Source organism: Aotus nancymaae, unplaced genomic scaffold, assembly GCF_030222135.1.
Source record: "Aotus nancymaae isolate 86718 unplaced genomic scaffold, 86718_ANA_hifiasm-v0.15.2.pri h1tg000057l, whole genome shotgun sequence".
NCBI lineage: Eukaryota > Metazoa > Chordata > Mammalia > Primates > Aotidae > Aotus > Aotus nancymaae.
In genome coordinates, this window is record NW_026988471.1 from 19,111,443 (window position 1) to 19,130,252 (window position 18,810).

At 40.9% G+C, this 18,810-nt stretch overlaps 1 protein-coding gene across 16 annotated transcripts in view; it reads right to left on the bottom strand.

The window, feature by feature from the left end:
• PUM2 (pumilio RNA binding family member 2) overlaps positions 1-17,746 on the bottom strand; it is a 108,634-nt gene extending 90,888 nt beyond the window's left edge. For 4 of the 16 annotated variants that reach the window (XM_064363882.1, XM_064363879.1, XM_064363875.1 and 1 more), the window contains exon 1: positions 16,325-16,359. The gene's annotated coding sequence lies outside the window, so the exon portion shown is untranslated. Of the gene's footprint in view, positions 1-16,111; positions 16,360-16,419; positions 16,499-17,656 lie in introns of those variants that run through there. The other 12 variants (XM_064363885.1, XM_012453364.3, XM_012453358.3 and 9 more) reach the window with 6 other exon arrangements.
• Between the last annotated feature and the right edge of the window lie 1,064 nt (positions 17,747-18,810).

Consider the following 18,810-nt stretch of genomic DNA (forward strand, 5'->3'; position numbering starts at 1 on the left):
GAGAGGATCGCTTGAGCCAGGGAGGTTGAGGCTGCAGTGAGCCATGGTCAGAGTAAGACCCTGTCTCAAAAAAGAAAAAGAAAAAACAAAAACAAAAACAAAAAACTGACAAATATCTTGCATAAAGAACCAAGAAAATACGTTGATATAGAACATTTATATCATTAAACATATTTGTTTTGGCTGGCCATGATGGTTCATGCCTGTAATTTCAGCTCTTTGGGAACCTGATATAGGAAGATGGCTTGAGCCCAGGCGTTCAAGACCAGCCCTGGCAACATAGTGAGACCCTGAGATACGGTTTGGATCTGTGTCCCCACCCAAATCTCATGTCAAAATGTAAACCCCCGTGTTGGGAGTGGGGCCTGGCGGAAGGTGACTGGATCATTGGGGTGGAGTTCTGATGAATGGATTATTGCCATCCCTTCAGTGCTATTCTTGTGATAGTTTTTCTAAGATCTGGTTGCATGACAGATGCATGTCACCACGCTCGGCTAATTTTTGTATTTGTATAGACAGGGGTCTCCCTATGTTGCCTAGGCTGGTCTCAAACTCCTGGGCTCATGCAATCCTCCTGCCTCAGCCCCTCAAAGTGTTAGGATTACAATCGTGAGCCACAGCACACAGCTCGATTGATTTTAATGAACATAATCGTTGAACATTAGTGGTATCTATGGCAAACAAACAAGTGCTGAATTCCTAAGGAATACTTTCTTCTGCTCAGCAAATTTAATCCTTTATTGCAAATCTGCCAACAAAATATTTTTGTTTACCAATGCCTTTTCTCATTCACATGACAAAAGTAAATCTACATCCAGGTTTAGCTATTTATAGGAAACCATCAGCCTTCAAAGATTTAACAAAGTTTCTACTATTCAAACCAACTCTCAGTCATTTCTTATTTTTCTGAGGGCATAAATTGAATTACAGTTTTTAGTGACAATGAACAAGTCACTTAGCTAGTGGGTCAATCAAGATCTACATGAACAGTTTGTTTTTTAGTCCATATACTTTCATGGGGGAGTTATCTATGCTTGTTTTACTAGCAAGGCAGAAAACTGCAACAAAGAATAGTATTATTGACTCAATTATAATAAGGAAAAGTCAAGTTTTATGTTTTGAATGAAATTCGGCATAAAAGTTAGTGTTATGAATATACAGACTTACACAAACCAGAAAGCTCCTTCAAAGACCTTATTAGCTCAAAGTTCAAATCTTTTAATTAAATGTTTTATTCCAGCTCCATCATTTAGACAAATCTACGTATGTGCAAATATAAGATTTCTGCTCCATTAAAATTCTCTAAAAGGGGAATCACCATATATTTGAGTCCTTACAAAAGTCTCTCATATTACAACGCATCCTCTCAACTGACTTATTTGGAGAATTAAAACACTGCTTAAGAAAAATTGCCCTATCTTGAAAAATATACTACTTATAGAAGATCTACACATGAAACAGCCTCAATCTATGCTGGGTTTTGATGTGTTAGGTATTGCCAGAGAGAAGCAGGTCAAATAATTTAGATGGAAATGAAGATGACAAGCTTTAGAAAACTGTTTAGAGAACATAAAAAGTGTTTTTTTTTTTTTTTTTTGAGACAGAGTCTCACTATTGCTCATGCTAGAGTGCAGTGGCATTAATCATGGCTCACTACAGTCCTGACCTCCTGGGCTCAAGTGATCCTTCTACCTCAGTATCCTAAGAAGCTGGGATTACAAGTGCACACCAGTATGCCCAACTAATTTTTGTATTTTTTTTGTAGAGACGGGGTTTGCCATGTTGCCCAAGCTGGTCTCAAACTCCTGAACTCAAGTGATCTATGCCTTGCCTTGGCCCAAAATGCTAGAATTACAGGTATTAGCAAATGCACCTGGTCTAAAAAGTGGTTCTAAAGTCAACAATATATTACGAAATGAGCAGTATTTCTTTCCTTTTTTTTTTTTTTGGAGACAGGGTCTTGCTCTGTTGCCCAAACTGCAGCCTTGACTTCCCAGGCTCAAGCAATCTTCCCATCTCAGTCTTCTGAGTAACTGGGACCCCAGGTGTCACCAGGCCTGGCTAATTTTCTTCTTTTTAATTTTCTTTTGGTACAGATGGGGTTTCGCTATGTTGCCCAGGCTGACCTTGAACTCCTGGGCTCAAGTAATCCTCCCACTGTGGCCTAACCAAAGTGCTGGGATTACAGGCATGAGTCACCACACCTGGCCTAGTATTTCTAAATTAACATTATTTTCTGTGATTTAAAATGTGACATCATCCTAATAGTGGAGTAAGACATTATATGACTCATGATGTAATGTAGTATGAAACACTACCACCACATATGAAGAACTACCTTAAAAAAAGACTAAGTTTCAATCTAATATTATAATACAACTACTGATCTAAATACTGATTGAACAGAAATGTGAAATAAAGAACAAATTCGACAGTTACATAAAAAAGTAACTGCCAAATCCAGAATACGAAAAAAATATTAAAAAAAAAAATCACTTGATTTCACTAACATATTTATAACATAAAATTTTGAAAGTCGGAGGGGGGGAAGCAGATTACATAGACTGCGGTATAGGCAGGCCTAAATGTCAAAAAAAAAAAAAAAAAGCGTAAGCCTTGTTTGAATCCTGCTTCTCACAAAGCAACTATAAAGACTTCTTTGAGAAAAACCAGGGAAACCCAAATATAGAATGAGTATTAGGTAATAGTAAGGAATTATGTTAGTTATGATACTAGCAAGAGGATTGGGTTTGTTTTTTATAAGTCCTCATCTGTAAGAGAATTTATGCTTGAAATGGCATATTGTTTGGGATTTACTTCAAAATACTCCTCCAAAAAGTAAAATATAGGTGTAGATAAGATTTCACACAATGTAGAATACGGATAAAGTTCACAATACTTACTATTCTATGTGTCTGAAAACTTCATAATAAAGTTTAATAAATGAAAGGGCTAGGTGGTTAGAAAAAAATAAAGTTTAATAAAATACATACAGCAGTTTGTCAGATGAAGCAAGTGGTACTTAAACTGGGCCTTGAAGGTTAGTTACACAATTTGGACAAAGATTTTTTTAACATTTATAAACTGCAGTTTTATAAAGGGGGTTACTAGCCAGGCGCGGTGGCTCACGCCTATAATCCCAGCACTTTGGGAGGCCAAGGCGGGTAGATCACGAGGTCAAGAGATCGAGACCATCCTGGTAAACATGGTGAAACCCCATCTCTACTAAAAGTACAAAAAATTAGCTGGGCATGGTGGCGCATGCCTATAATCCCAGCTACTTGGGAGGCTGAGGCAGGAGAATTGCTTGAACCCAGGAGGCAGAGGTTGCGGTGAGCCGAGATCGCGCCATTGCACTCCAGCCTGGGTAACAACAGCGAAACTCCATCTCAAAAAAAAAAAGAAAAGAAAAGAATAAAGGGGGTTACTCTCCTTGAGGTTAATTCACTTAGGGTCCAAGTCTTCACATAAGCTTAATTTGGCTAATTACTTCCTCAACCATACTTTTGACTAGCGTATGAAAATTTTTCCTAAAAACTGATTTCCAAGTAAGTTCAAATTTTGGAGACTAATTTTTAATCAGACAACCTTACCTTAAAGAGAATAACAAATTTTATTGAGTACCCATTTTATGCCATAGATCGTACCAGGCACATTATATATAATTCTCCCTACAATCTAGCAAAGTAGATACTGTATCCTTACTTTGCAAATAGGGAAATAAGCTACTAAAATGGTAGAGAACATTAATAGTGTTAAAACTCCAAAAGTCCCATGCTCTTTCCCATACCAGCCAAGCATAAGCCAACACTCAAGGAAGTAATGTTAATTACACCACTCTCTGAAAGAACTCTTTCCCTTGGACAGAGGTGGTGGCTCATGCCTGTAATCCCAGCACTTTAGGAGGCTGAAGCAGGTGAATCACTTGAGGTCAGGAGTTCGAGACCAGCCTGGCCAACATGATGAAACCCCACCTCTACTAAAAATACAAAAATGAGCCAGGTGTGGTGGTGTGTGCCTGTAACCCCAGCTACTTGGGAGGCTGAGGCAAGAGAATCATTGCTTGAATCTGGGAGGTGGAGTTTGCAGTAAGCCGAGATTGCGCCCCTGCACTCCAGCCTGGGCAACAGAGCAAGACTGTCTCCAAAAAAACAAAAAAACAAACCCAAGACAAAAAGAACTCTACATACCGTCTAGTAAAATAAAAAATAGAAACATTAAAAAAAAGAACTCTTTCCCTCAATCTTTCTATTGCTTTCACTATCCCAGACGCCTGGACAACTCTTTACCATTTGTCCCTTCATGTGCAAATCCCACAAATCTCTCAAAGTTTGGCTCAAATGCCGCTTTCCCTAAAACTGACCCGAAACAATCTTTCTCTTAATTCCCACAGAATTTAATTGGTAAGTTTCAGTATTACTAATACATCTTGCCCATTAAATTTTAAAACTTCTCTAAATCCTAACTAGGAAAGAAAAAAATCCCACACAATCTCATCAACTGTTCTGGTTATGCTAGTGTTCCATGAATGTTAACAGTAGGAATACTAAGGATATAGTAATAGGGAAGGGAAATGAAACAATAAGAATATCCCAGATTATTACATGAAAAGGCAAAGTGAAAACCAATCTGTGCTCCTATCACCCTAGTTATGTAAAATCAGGATGCAAGCATAAATAGGCCAGGTCACACTTAACCACTAATAGTGATCACACCTAGAAAAAGGATATGCATGATTTTTACATTACATTTTATAGTTCTTAACTCCTAGAATGTTTTCCACACACTAATATCTTTTAAAACATTGAAAATATATACATGATAAAATCACAGCACATTTATATAGTTCTTATAGTCATGTTAACTTGGAAATCAATGGCTTTATATATGGTAGAACTAAAATATTTAATAAATTAGTTAATAACATGCCACATCTAAGCACTAAAAATAAGTGATCTCTATAGCTTATTTCAAAAAAATAGTTTACTACAATGTATGAGCAAGACTAGATTTTTCCTAAAATATACTTACATGCAGGATATGTATCATGACTTGCAAAGAAATTACAGTTGGGCAAGGTGGTACATGTCTGTGTAATTCCAGCTACTTAGGAGACTGAGGTGAGAAGAATCACTTGAGGCCAGGAGTTGGAAAATGATCAGGGTTAACCCATCTCAAAAAAAAAAAAAGTACAAAAAAAATCTAAACTAAACATCACTTAAAAGAAAAATATTTTCAGTCTTATTTGTAAGCTTCCAATTGTCTTAGAGGCAATATAAAAGAATCTACATGTACACGCACTCAATACCTACTACAGTAAATATCTCTAGCCTTACTTTTACATCACCAGGTTTTAAAAAACCAAAGCCCAGTTTGTAGATCTAAATATTCTCTGACCACCTGATTTAAAAGAAAAGCAGGCAGGGCACGATAGCTCATGCCTGTAATCCCAGCACTTTGGGAGGCCAAGACTGGCAGATGACCTGAGGTCAGGAGTTCAAGACCAGCCCAGCTGACACACTGAAACCCTGTCTCTACTAAAAATATAAAAATTAGCCAGGTGTGGGGGCACACACCTGTAATGCCTCTAGGGAGGCTGAAGCAGGAGAATCGCTTGAACCTGGAAGGTGGAGGTTACAGTGAGCCGAGACTGCGTCATTGTACTCTAGCCTGGGCAATAAGAGCAAAACTCCATCTCAAAAATAATAACTAAGAGAAAAACACAGGATAAATATTTACAAATGCCATTTCATCTAGGTTAGTTCTATCCTACTCTTTTGATAAATTCCTCAGTGTAAAAAAAAGAGTCAATTAAATCATACATTTAATTTAAAATCAATATATTTGACAGTATGCTGTGATAAATGTGATTTATATGTTGCTAGCTTGCAAAGTATTTCAGTATTGTCCTTTGCTTTGTAATGCATTCTTTAACAGGTTAGGGATGGAAGACATGAACTGGTTAAAAAAAAAAAAATCTGTCATTACTCCTATCACCCAATACTATCATTGGTTTGAAATCAGAAAATACCAGTAGAGGTGAAAATATGCCAGTTTCACTCCAACAGCAATGTAAGGATTAGTCACAAAAGAGAGCTAACTCTTTGGTGCCAAAGTTTAACTACCTGGGGTAAAATACACAACAGTAAGATCGGGGATGGATCAGAGTTCTATCTTTCTCAGTATATATATGGTGAGGACCTGATAACTGTTCCCAGAAGACTAAATGCACTAACAGATATAGTTTGGAACTCTTCATGTACCCCTCAGGGATAGGAGCACCCCAATTTTGAGATCACTGGTTCTCAAACATTTAACACACATCACAGTCCAGGTAGGAGGATTTCATAAACTACAGTTGCTTGGGTCCCACATACCAAAGGCTGGCATGAATTAGTATGGGCAACAAGACAGGCAGATTTTTATTAGCATTTTTTAAGCTCTCCAGGTGATGCTTCCCCTGTTTAGATATGGTTGAAACATTGATACATCACCATATGGCTAAGGAATATATTCACAAACACTCTAGAGGTTTCCCAACTAAAAAATTTTGTAGTATCAGTCTTCAAGGTGTAACAGAATCAGAATCAAAAGACCTAAAATATAGTTCCAGGATGGCAACTAGCTAAACAAACTCGATCTTATTTGTCCATTTGCAAATGGAAACAATAATGCCTCCCTCATAGGGCTATTGCAAAGATTAAGTGAGGTAACATGTGAAATTGAAATGTAAGTGCTTTCTAGAATATTAATGACACATCAAATTGAACTTTTTGTTTGTTTAAAAATCAGTATGAAATTCTTTGGACTGAGCCCAGCGCCTCACGCCTGTAATCCCAACACTTTGGGAGGCCAAGGCAGGGGGCTTACTTGAGTCCAGGAGTTCAAGACCAGTCTGGGCAACATAGTGGGAGCCACAGCTCTTACCTGCACCTCCCCTACCTTCACTTAAAAAAAAAAAGTTGACCCAGAAGTTTCTCTTTTGGAAATTTACCTTGAACGAACAGAACCAACACAAAAGAATTAACTATATAAAGATACTTATTTACTGCAGGACCGCTTATATGGTGCTACAAAATTAAAAAATGAATAGGATAAAATCAACGTCAGCCATTACAAAAATTACAGATAATTAAAGTTATATGTAAAATGTCCATGATTATTAAGTAAAAATACCAAGTTGTCTAAAGTGTATCCTACAATCCCATTTTTGTTCAAAAAAAGGAGGGGGGGCAATATATGACTACATATGTTTGTGTAAAGTATGGAAAAATAAACACCTCACTCAACTCTGGTGAAGGAGGAAGTACTGCTGGCTTTATGTTTGTATTTCTCCATGTTGTAAGACTCACTGAAGTTAGCAAAATAAATTTTTTAATGTTTTATATAAATATAGCTTAATTGCATTACAGTTTGGAAACTATCAAAGTACAAAAGTTATTGTGTTACTTTTTGTTCCTATTAGTGCTAGGCTGAACGTCCAACAAATGAAAACTTGTCTCACACAGCTATCTTAGTAATTTTCAATTGTTACACACTATCAATTAGAATTAATACTTCATCAAGGAAAAACAACTTAAGAAATGTTAACTAGAGGCCAGGCATGATGGCTCACATCTGTAATCCCAGCACTTTGGGAGGCCAAGGTGGGTAGATAACTTGAGGTCAGGAGTTGGAGACCAGCCTGGCCAACATGGTGAAACTCCACCTCTACTAAAATACAAAAATTAGCCAGGCGTGGTGGCAGGCACCTTCCATCCCAGCTGCTAGGGAGGCTGAGGCAGGAGAATCACTTAAACCCAGGAGGTGGTGGTTGCAGTGAGTGGAGATTGCACCACTACACTTCAGCCGGAGCAACAGAGTGAGACTCTGTCAAAAAAAAAAAAAAAAAAAAAAAAAGAAAGAAACAAAGAAAAAGAATGTTAACTAAATTGTAACAGAGAACTAAAGGAAGAAATCTAAATGCATGGTCTGAGACAACTGGAGAAAAATAACAATTTCAAGAAGCAGTCTTTAATGAAGTTTCCTTATTCACCAACTCAGTGTTCTCAGAAGTAAATGGTCCCTTGTCCAATATATTTCAGGTATGCTGCTCAGTGGCACCCACTTGCTCTTTTGCAAGCTCTGCGCACATGTTCAATCTTTCCTTCCTTCTGTTATTGGTTACAAGAAATCCTACAATTAAAACTGTTTAACCTTAACCTAGTATTACCATAACTTTTCTATATATGTTAACACAAATACATTTTATGTAGTGTTTCTAGTCATTTCCAAGACAACTTAAAGACAAAGGAATGTGAGGTATGAAACATATTCAATTTTCTCGTAAGACTGGGTAAAACAGAAATTTAATTTTTATCTAGGAAAACTCTAATTTATGATGATTAAAAGCTATAAAACATATTTAGTTTATTGTGACTTATGTATAGGCTAAGAAATATATATCAATTGTATAAATCTTTGAAGTAAAAGGAATCACTTAGGTGATTAGTATGAATTATGATTTTTAAAGTTCCTCAAGTAATCAAGAATAAGCCTTGAATTGGTTAACTTTAAAGTGAGATGAAACAACAAAGCCAATTTCCTAAAGATACACCACCAAACATCTAGGTAGAAATGCATGAAGAGAAACCAAATCTGTGTTACTTTCAAGTATTAATCATATATATATTTACAGACAGGGTCTTACTCTATCACCCGGGGTAGAATGCAGTGGTGCCATCATAGCCTCCAAACCTGGGCTCAAGCAATCCTCCTGCCTCAGCCTCTAGGATTACAGTAGTGCCACACTATGCCCAACTATATCATATATTTTTAAAGGGGTCTGTGTTCTCAAAAAAAAAAAAAAATCTTGTGTATAATTTAAATAAAATTTAATTTATCCACTTAAGCAAATTTTTGGAAGACAGTAAACTATCTTATAGGAAATACAAAAAATAAAAACAAAAAAAATAGCTGGGTGTATTGGTACACGACTGTGGTCCCAGCTACTCAAGAGGCTGAGGTGGGAGGATCACTAGAGCCAGAGAGGTCAAGGGTGCAGCGGGCCATGTTTGCACCACTGCACTACAACCTGGGTGACAGACACCGTGCCTCAAAAAAGTTTCTAAATAAAAATGACTAAATAATTAAATAAAATAGCAAATAAACTAGTAAGTTTAATGTTAACTAGTTATACTAGTAATTGTACAAACAGTGGGTATATACAATTCTCATTATCCACATAAAGAAATCACACCAATTCCTTGGAGGCAAGCTTATTCCTAACACTAAGCTTTAAAAGAAATTTCTGTTGTGCATGGTGGCTCAATCCCAGCACTTTAGGAGGCCAAGACAGGAGGATTGCTCGGGTTCAGGAATTTGAGACCACCTGGGGCAACAAATTCGAGACTAGCCAAGACAACACAGTGAGATCCTGTCTCTACAAATAATAATAAAAAATATCTGGTGGGATATGATGTTATGTGCCTGTAGTCCCAGCTGGAGGCTGAAGTCAGAGAATTTCTTGAGACTGGGCAGTTGAGGCTGCATTCCAGCCTGGGCAACAGAGCAAGACACCTACCCTCATCCCAGTCTCTAAGAAAAACGAAAGCAATTTCTTAAGTGGAGCATTATTGAGGCAACAGAGTTGTAACAGAAAATATCTTCAACATTCCTATAACAGATGCAAGGTTTCAGTCTTTCTCTTTTTTGTTTTTGAGACAGAGCCTCACTCTGCTGCCCATGCTGGAGTGCACTGGAGCAACCTTGGCTCACTGCAACCTCTGCCTCTTGGAATCAAGCGATCCTCCTCCCTCAGTCCCTCCAAGTAGCTGGGACTACAGAGCCACCATGCCCGACTAATTTTTGCATTTCTTGTTGAGATGGGGTTTCACCACGTTGCCCAGGCTGGTCTCAAACACCTGAGCTCAAGCAATCCACCTGCGATAGCCTCCTGAAGTGCTAGGATTACAGGTGTGAGCCACTGCGCCCAGCCTCATAGTCTTTCTTATAGTGAGCTCCTCAAGGAAAAGGCAAAATGCCTAACTCCGAATATAATCCATGGAAAGTAACTACATAGTAATTATCTAAGGTATGATTGTCTAAATCTTCCTAAATTATAATCCTGGATTGTCCATATTAGATAAAGGACTTCAATCTGGTGGGCTTCTACCTACCTCTCCCATCTCTTTTGCCATTCTCCTCCCTATAAACTGCACCTTAAGCCTTGCCATTCTCCGCCATCAGGATTACTACAGCTATTAATCCCTCTGGCCAAATGCCACTTCACTCATCTCTAGATTAAATTAACTTCTCTAAATCTTTTAAGATTCTGCTTTACCTCTTGTGGAAATATTTTCCTGTTTCTGCAGTCTCCACCTACATGTGTCCATGGCACTCTTTTTTTTTTTGAGAAAGGGCCGCCCTCTGTCACCCAGCCTGGGGTGCACTGACATCATCACAACTCATTGACTGCAGACTCAATCTCCTGGATTCAAGTGATCCTCCCATCTCAGCCTCCCAAATAGCTTGGACTATAGGTGCATGTCACTATGCCAAACTAATTTTTAAATTTTTTGTAGAGACAAGGTCTCCCTATGCTGGCCAGGCTGGTCTTGAATTCCTAGACTCAAGCGAAGTGATCGTCCTGCCTCAGTCTCCCAAAGTGTTGAGATTACAGGCATGAGCCACTATGCCCAGACCACAGCACTTTTATAATACCACCTCAGTGGCAGTTAGCGTACATTACTGTAATCACAAGTTAAATCCTCTTTTTCTTCACTTTCCTATAAAGGCCTTAAAAACAAGGATCATGCATTACCATACCACCAACATCTAAGGACAATGTGGCACATGATACATCTGCAACCCTCAAAAAAATGTGTGCAGATTTCTGGTAGTCTAGCTTGATGAAAAGATACAATTTTAATAGTCACACTACAAATGGACTGAATGCCTATACTCCATGAATATTTTCTCAACCACAATTCTGAAAGAACTGACAAACAATTCACCTTTATCAAGAGCCTAGAGTATTCCTATTTTTGCTAGTGTAGGATGCACATAATTTAGAGATAAAACAAGGGCACCTAAGACTCTCCTTTAGATAAAGAGTAAAAAATAGTACTTCTATGGAAAGGTAGTCCAAGAAAACACCTATAGGCAAAACCTGGAGCCATTATCGTCTCAACTTCAAAACATAATATTAGCATGTAATCATGCTAAAAGTACTGATAAAATACTATGGAGATGTTCTTAATAAACTAACTTAAAAATGACCTGGTCATCAAAATGAAGAAAGATGTAAGTAGTTCCCATCTGTATATATTTTTCATATATATAAAAATCATACAGTACAATCCACATTTTTTTCTTCCTACAATTTGCTTCATTTGACTGCCTAATAAAGACCTATAGTTAGGGGCACTCTGCCTCTAACACTCATTTGCCTTCTTTCATGTCTGAGTGAGTAAGACCAACTGCATCTTTATCTCACTGATCTTAAGTTTTTCAGAAACCGCCTAGAGTCAGGGATCACCACTTCGAGATCCAGAACTTGTTACTCTTGTCATAAGATACCTACTACAATAGATCAAAGAGCTATCCTCAAACCAGGTTCCCTCCATTAGCGTATTTTTCCCCAGAACTAAAAAAATGTAAATAATCTTTCCCTACTGCCCCACCCCTCACCCCATGACCACACCTATGTGTGTTGGCAGCCAGCTGCAGGTTCCATTTCCCTGGGCAGTACTGACTAGGTGGTTTTGAGTACAATTTCATAGCCAATTGCATCAAGCCCCTTCCAGGAAACATTTTAGGGAGCTACTGTGGTTCAAACATATTTTGCTCCAAATAGGTGATGACTTTATTTTTCCTGTCCCTTTTGCAGTCAATCGAACCATCTAATACTTCAATTACCTCTCTTCTCCTTTTACACTTCATGCTTCCTTTTTTTTTGTACTTTCCAGCAACAGTGATATGCACATAAGGTGTGTACATTTGGATATTTCCCAGTACTCTAAAATCTTTTATTCCTCCACAAGAGAATAGTGAGTGAGTAAGAGGTGAAGTGAAAATCAACAAAATGCAACCTGAAAATGGATGAGATTCAGTAGCTAAACCTGCAGAATGGAGCTTACTACTGAAACTATGCTTTTGTCAACATGCTTAAATAAACAATCTTTTTAAAAATTATTTAAAGCACTTAAGAATATAAAAAACAACCAGTCAAAGGTCAAACAAAACTTTTAATTAAATACTTGTGTTTAATTAGGCATGTCTTGACTTTTCATTTAAAAAGATAAATCTCGAGTTATGTGAAGAAAAAGTCACTAAGAATAAAACACTAACATGTCTCTAAACATACTGCTACATGAAAACGCAAAGAAAAAGCATTTATCATACACCTACCTAATAATTCTATACAGTGTTTCACTCACTGGAAAAGCTTGAAGATACAAAATTTCCACTTTTTCAACTACAAAAGCAATTAAGTTTTCTTAAAAAACTGTCTCCTGTCTATATTGCCAAATATAAAAATCACTATTAAAATATTAGCTCCTAAATGATAGGGTTTGAGGAAACCTTTTTCCATGCTAGAATTCAGAACTGACTGAAAGACACAGTAGTTAGAGTGGTGCTAATCCAAAGATTTCCTTTATTACTGATAAAGCCACAGTGGAGACATAATTAATACCTACGCCAAGTGGGCTTCCTAACAACACACTCCGGAGTTATTCTAACCCAGTCACAAGTAGCACTGGACAACTACTGTCCTCTGGAAATAGGGAGTCTAATTTTGGTAGTCCCATGAAAAAGCAGGGCAAATTCAGTGCTTTCTGCAGGAAGAAGACTCCCAGAGAGAAAGAGAGGAAGGGCCTCAGCCATATTTCATGAGTGTTCCCTCTTAAAAACTCATCAAAGCGAAATGAGAACAAGTCAGACTATTTTAATACATTTCCTAAAAACAGCAAGGGTCTGGCACTGTGGCTCATGCTTGTAACGCCAACATTTTGGGAGGCCAAGGTGGGAGAACTGCTTGGGCCCAGGAGTTTGAGACCAGCCTGCGCAATATAGCAAGACCTCACATACATATATATATTTTTTTGAGACGGAGTCTTGCTCTGTCATCAGTATGAAGTGCACTGGCACAATCTCAGCTCACTGTAACCTCCGCCTACCAGGTTCAAGAGATTTCCCTGCCTCAGCCTCTGAAGTAGCTGGGATTACAGGCACGCGTGACGTCCAGTTAACTTTTTGTATTTTGGTACAGACAGGGTTTTACCACGTTAGTTAGGCTGGTCTCAAACTCCTGATCTCGTGATCTGCCCGCCTCGGCCTCCCAAACTGCTAGGGTTACAGGCATGAGCCACCACGACCAGCAACCTCACCTATATTAAAAAAAAAAAAAAAAAAAATTAAGAAAAAAAGCAAGAAAGCCCGGGCATTGTGGCTCACGCCTGTAATGCCATTACTTTGGGAGGCTGAGACAGGCAGACTGCCTGAGGTCAGGAATTCAAGACCAGTCTGACCAACATGGTGAAACCCATCTCTACTAAAAATAAAAATAAAATTAACTGGGTGTGCTGGCACGGGCCTGTAATCCCAGCTACTCGGGAGGCTGAGGCAGAGGAATTGCTTGAACCAGGGAGGTGGAGGTTGCAGTAAGCTGAGATCTTGCCACTGCACTCCAGCCAGCGAGAGAAAGAAAAAGAAAGAGAAAGACAGAAAGAGAGAGAGAGAGAGAGAGAGAGATAGGAGGGAGGGAAGGAAGGAAAGAGAAGCAAAGCAAGAAATCTACTTAATATGCCACAAACCAATTTACCTGGTTATAAGTGCAATTTTTATCTTAATCACACCTGTTAGTAAAATGGTCTCAAGCTGTGAGTGCAGCCATGTAGACAAAACCATGTGAAAATCAAATATTCAGATATTTTAAATATCTGTAAATTTTAAGCATATGAATAAATATACAGCATTTCCATATCTTAGAAACCCAACACAGTATTTAAGTTAGGACGTATGTGGAACTTGAGTTCAGGAGACAGGAACCAACCTCCACTTAAAATTATGCAAATCGTGTTAGGATCTATAAAAGAGACAGCTTGGTCACTGAGAAAATTGGCTGTGAATTTCACACCCTGGCCCAAATCTCTGGTCATAATTACATTTTTACCTAAGATAAGCAAATTATCTTTCAACACCAGAAATGTTTACAAACAAGCCAGGTTACTGGTTCTGTAATCTGGGCCTAGGGTTAGGGTGGGAGGATAGCTTGAGCTCAGGAGTTCGGCCTAGGCAACACAGTGAGGCTCCGTCTCCACAAAAAACGCAAAAATTAGCTGGGCGTGGTGGCGTGCGCCTGTAGTCCCAGCTACAGTTACTCGGGAGGCTTAGATGGAAGAACAGTTGGAGCCCGGGACACAGAGGCTAAAGTGAGCAGACATCTCACCACCTGCACTCCAGCTTGGGCATGCCAGACCCTGTCTCAAAAAAAAAAAATTTATAAACAAGTATGGAATGCTGAAGAGAAACAAAATCCAACTATTATTTGCTAACTTGTATACAGTATTTGTAACGCCTGAGAATTTAGTCTAAAGTGACAGCTTAATTTAGGTTCTTTTTAGAAGTTGAAATCTTGCTAAATACTGAAACACCTAAGAAAACTTTGGACTCAGACAAATGAAGTTAAGGAAAGCATGTGTTAAACACGGCTTAAACTGTTGGAAGATGCATAAATTTGTTAATGGCAACTGTAACTCATAACAGCTCGACTTGTAAACAGAATAAAAAAGCTGGAGTTAAATCCTCAAGAACCAGGTTTCTGAAATATAATTTTATTTTTAAGATTATCGTAAACCTTTTCTGCATAGAAAAACTGCCCACATGGACACCAAGAAAATTTTACACAATTCAATTTCACCAAAAATCAGAATTTTTAAGAAATTCTTGAAGCACGGAAAATGCCATCATTTATTCTTAACTGAGCAAATGAAGTAAATCATTTTTTAAAAGGCTAAGAATAGAAACATTGAAAATACTGAATTTGGTATTTGTTTACAGGATTCCTTAAGTCATCTTCCAATACTCCACGTCACATGAAGTCACCTACTAAACACGAAACCTAATCATTAAACAAGCTTTTAAAATCCTTCCATAACTCCCTTTATTAAAATTGTTTTCTTGACATACAGTATCTTTACAGGTATTACATTTCTTCTCAGTGTTTACAAGCATTTTTCTCATGTTTTCCTTCAACAGTTTCACCAAACATCTGCCCCCAGTTTTCTCAAGTAAAAATCAAGTACCAAGTCCTGACATGATGTCTTATTGTACCTAGTATGTTGGCAATACATTCCCCTCTCCAAAAATTTACATATGTTAGAATGAAAAGCTAAGTAGGTGTTCTTTAGCTGTGTTCTCAGATAAATAACACTAACTTTTACACGTGTTTGGGCATAAAACTTTAAATGTTCTCCCCAAAAATGTGACCCAATTCAGATACAAAACTACTGCTCAAACAGCAGAAGCCGCTGTCTTGTCTTTCGTTTTAATTTACATATTTTTCTGAGTATCGAAATCTGTTCCTAGAGCAAAACATAACCTAAACAAGGCGAACCCCAGTCACAGCTTCATACCCACATCTGTCCACGGCAAGCTTTTCCCGGACACACTCGGGCCTTTGAAAATGCCCACACTTGTTTTCATAAACCCACTCCTTCCTCTTCACCCACTTGCAATCCGCATGCTTCTCTGGGGCCACCCGGCCTCTCCCCCACTTTCCGAACCCAAGGGCGACAGCTCGGTCTCTAACCTCCAGCGCGCCGAATCGGAAGGAGAACCAGGTCGGCGCCCTAGGCCCCCAAGGCGGCGGTGGCGGCGCTGGGGAGGGAAGGAAGCGGGAAAGTGGCCGGCGCGGCGCCCCCTCCCCCGCGCGCGCACACCCCCTTCCGGCACCCCTCCCCCTGCATTGTGCGAGCCGGCCCCAGGCCGCACCAGTCGGAGCACCCGGCAGGCCCCGTCCGCCCTCCCACCCGCGATCGGCTACCGCTAAGGCCGCCGCACAAAGCCCAGGGAGCCAGCCCCGGCGGCGCCAAAGGACCGGAGAAAGAGCAAACGCGGAATGACTTACGGGGCTGCTGCGGCCGCGCTGCCTCAGCCGGGGACACCGACCGTTGGGCACACGGCGGCGTCGCTCTTGGCGGTCCTCCCTCTCCTCCGCCTTCGGTGGCGGCAATGTCTTCTTTCTCCACCTACCACCCTCCCCCCCCACCCCACCTCCTCCTTCTCCTCCCCCTCCTCCTCCGAACCACCGAAGTACCGAGGGTGAGACACAGAGACTCACAACAACATGGCTGCCACCGCCGCCTCCCCTCCCCTCCCCCCGCCCACCGGGCGCGCGCAATGCACCCCGGGAGAAAGGGGAGGGGGAGCGCTCACCGAGGCGCGGCTCCTTTCAATGCCTAGCTTCCCTGCTCCCGCGCTCCCGCCGCGCGGGTCCGGGGCGCTCTGCGCTTGCGCACGTGCTCTGCGCTCTCACGTGTTCGGCCGCCTCTCCGGCGTTTCCTCCCCCGCCCTCACCTTGCGGGCTCGCGCTTCTCTCAGGGGCGCCGTCGCGGCCGGACTCGGACAGCGCAGGCGTGCTGTTGTCGAACGCTGTGTTCGACTGTCTTCCCGCGTGGGGCCTCGACTTCTGAATCCTTTCACCCTCGGCTTCCTCCCCAGTTGCTCATTGTTTTAGCCCAACTGCGTGTGCGGGTGTCGGCGCCCGCGCCGCCCACCTTGGGGTACTCCTGGCATTTCGCTTCCGGAGTGCTGGCGCCAACCAGAGCCGGACGTTAATTCAGGTCTTTAGCTTTCACCCTGTACCTCCCCACAACAAGACGATGGAGATGCATCTGGGGGTGGAAAATTGTACCCCGCAAGAGGGTTGTCACTCTCGTGGTTGCACCCCAGGCAGGTGGAGCCAGCTCTCAGTAAATTGTCGGCTCCCAGTGCTTAGCCCCGGTGCACACAAAGGAAACTCATGCTGGGCCAGTGATTCTCACTCGTTGGCTGTTTTTTCTTCTCGCAGACCTAGTTGTCTCCTCCCGGGTTTACAGGCTAGTTGGAAACCAAATCTGCCTTGCTGTCCTGGCCCCCCGTGCAAAGCCGCGGTGATTCCAGATTGTAACCTAACTTGCTCCAGGTCACACAGCTGTAACAGGCACTGTGTCCGATTTGTTCTTGATGGTTTGCACAGCTCCTGGCTCTCCTGATAACGCTGCACTTCGTAAACATTGAGGGCCTTCTAATTTGCTTAATGTATGTCTTCCCTGGGCGACTGTGAGCTCCGCGAGGGCAGGGACCTTGTGTTTTGTTCCACACTGTGCCCCCAAGTGCCTGTTGAATAAATGAGCTCTTCGGCTTTTAGTTATTACCGAAAACTGTCTGACATTGAAATGCATCCCAAGCTCCTACCTTAGGCTCATATCTCAGGCTTCTAGATATTTTCACTTGAATATTCCTCTTGTCACCAAGCACGTTAAAAAATGAAGTCACACCCATCCCCTAACCCCGACTCTTGTATTGTGTCTATAGTTGGCAGTGCCACCACCTATTCATTCCCCAAATTACCCCTCTGAGAACCATCCTTGTCTCTTCCTCCTATCCCCCATTCCAAATATAAATAACTTACCAAGCCTCGCAGATTTTTACTTCTCAAGTAATTCTGGAGACAGTCTCTTCCTCTGCCTCCTCACTAATACTAGCCTTGCTTCCCAGGTCTGGATTTCTGTAGCTGGCTCTTAATCAGCTTTCTTGTCTCCAGTCTCACTCCCTCCAATCAGTTCTGCTCACTGCTATCTAAAATGCAAATCCAATTCCTGGCGCTCAGGCCTCTGCTTCAACCATCTCATTGCTCCGCATCACCCACGACAGCATTTCCCTAGTGTGCTGTATTCAGTGTTAATAGATGTTCCTTTAAGAAATGTCTCACGATCGAGTAAGAATGGGAGATACTGGGGTGTACACATTTTGTCTTCCTTCTCCTTACCCCTCCATTGAGTTGACAATAGCAGAAGGGTCTTTATATCCAGTTGCTTGGTGTGAGCAAAACTAGATAAATCCATCAGAGGCCCTCCCTTAGAATATGGAATTAGCACTAACAGACCCCAACCTCCAAAGTCTCTTGGACCTGGGATCCCTTGGGGAGACTTGTTACATCCTGTAAGATGGGAAACATGTAGAGAAGAGTGGAGTTGAGAGAGAAAAGGAGAGTGCTGACAACGTCTCTCACACGTTCCTGTGCCTGGCTGCCTGCCTCTACCCTTGGAGTCTGAGCCTCATTCCCGGATCCTTACAATAAATTCTGCTTCCTTGCTTAAGCTAGATAAAGTGAGTTTCTGTTACAACCAAGAGTCCTACTAGAAGCTGTGTGTATACTATAGTTATTTGTTTGGTGCTTACAGTATGCAAGCACCACAGCACTTTCCATACGTTGTCTCATTTAATGTTCCCGATATCCCCATGAGCAAGGTCAGCTTCATGACCTGTGCAGTTGCACAAAGTCTAGTGGGTGCCTAGAAATGTTCTACAATTGGTTTAATGCTCTGTTGTCACCATCCAGAAAGTCAAATAGAGATAATACCTCATAGGCAATTTAAACTCTATATGTAGAGCTCAGTTCAAAATGAAAATGAGAGGCCCCTTTGTCAAAAACCACTATTTGACAAAAGGTTTATTTACTGCCAGACTTCTTAGTGTCTTTAAAATCAAAATATTCGAGGCCGGGCACGGTGGCTCATGCCTGTAATCCCAGCACTTTGGGAGGCCTAGGAGGGTGGATCATGA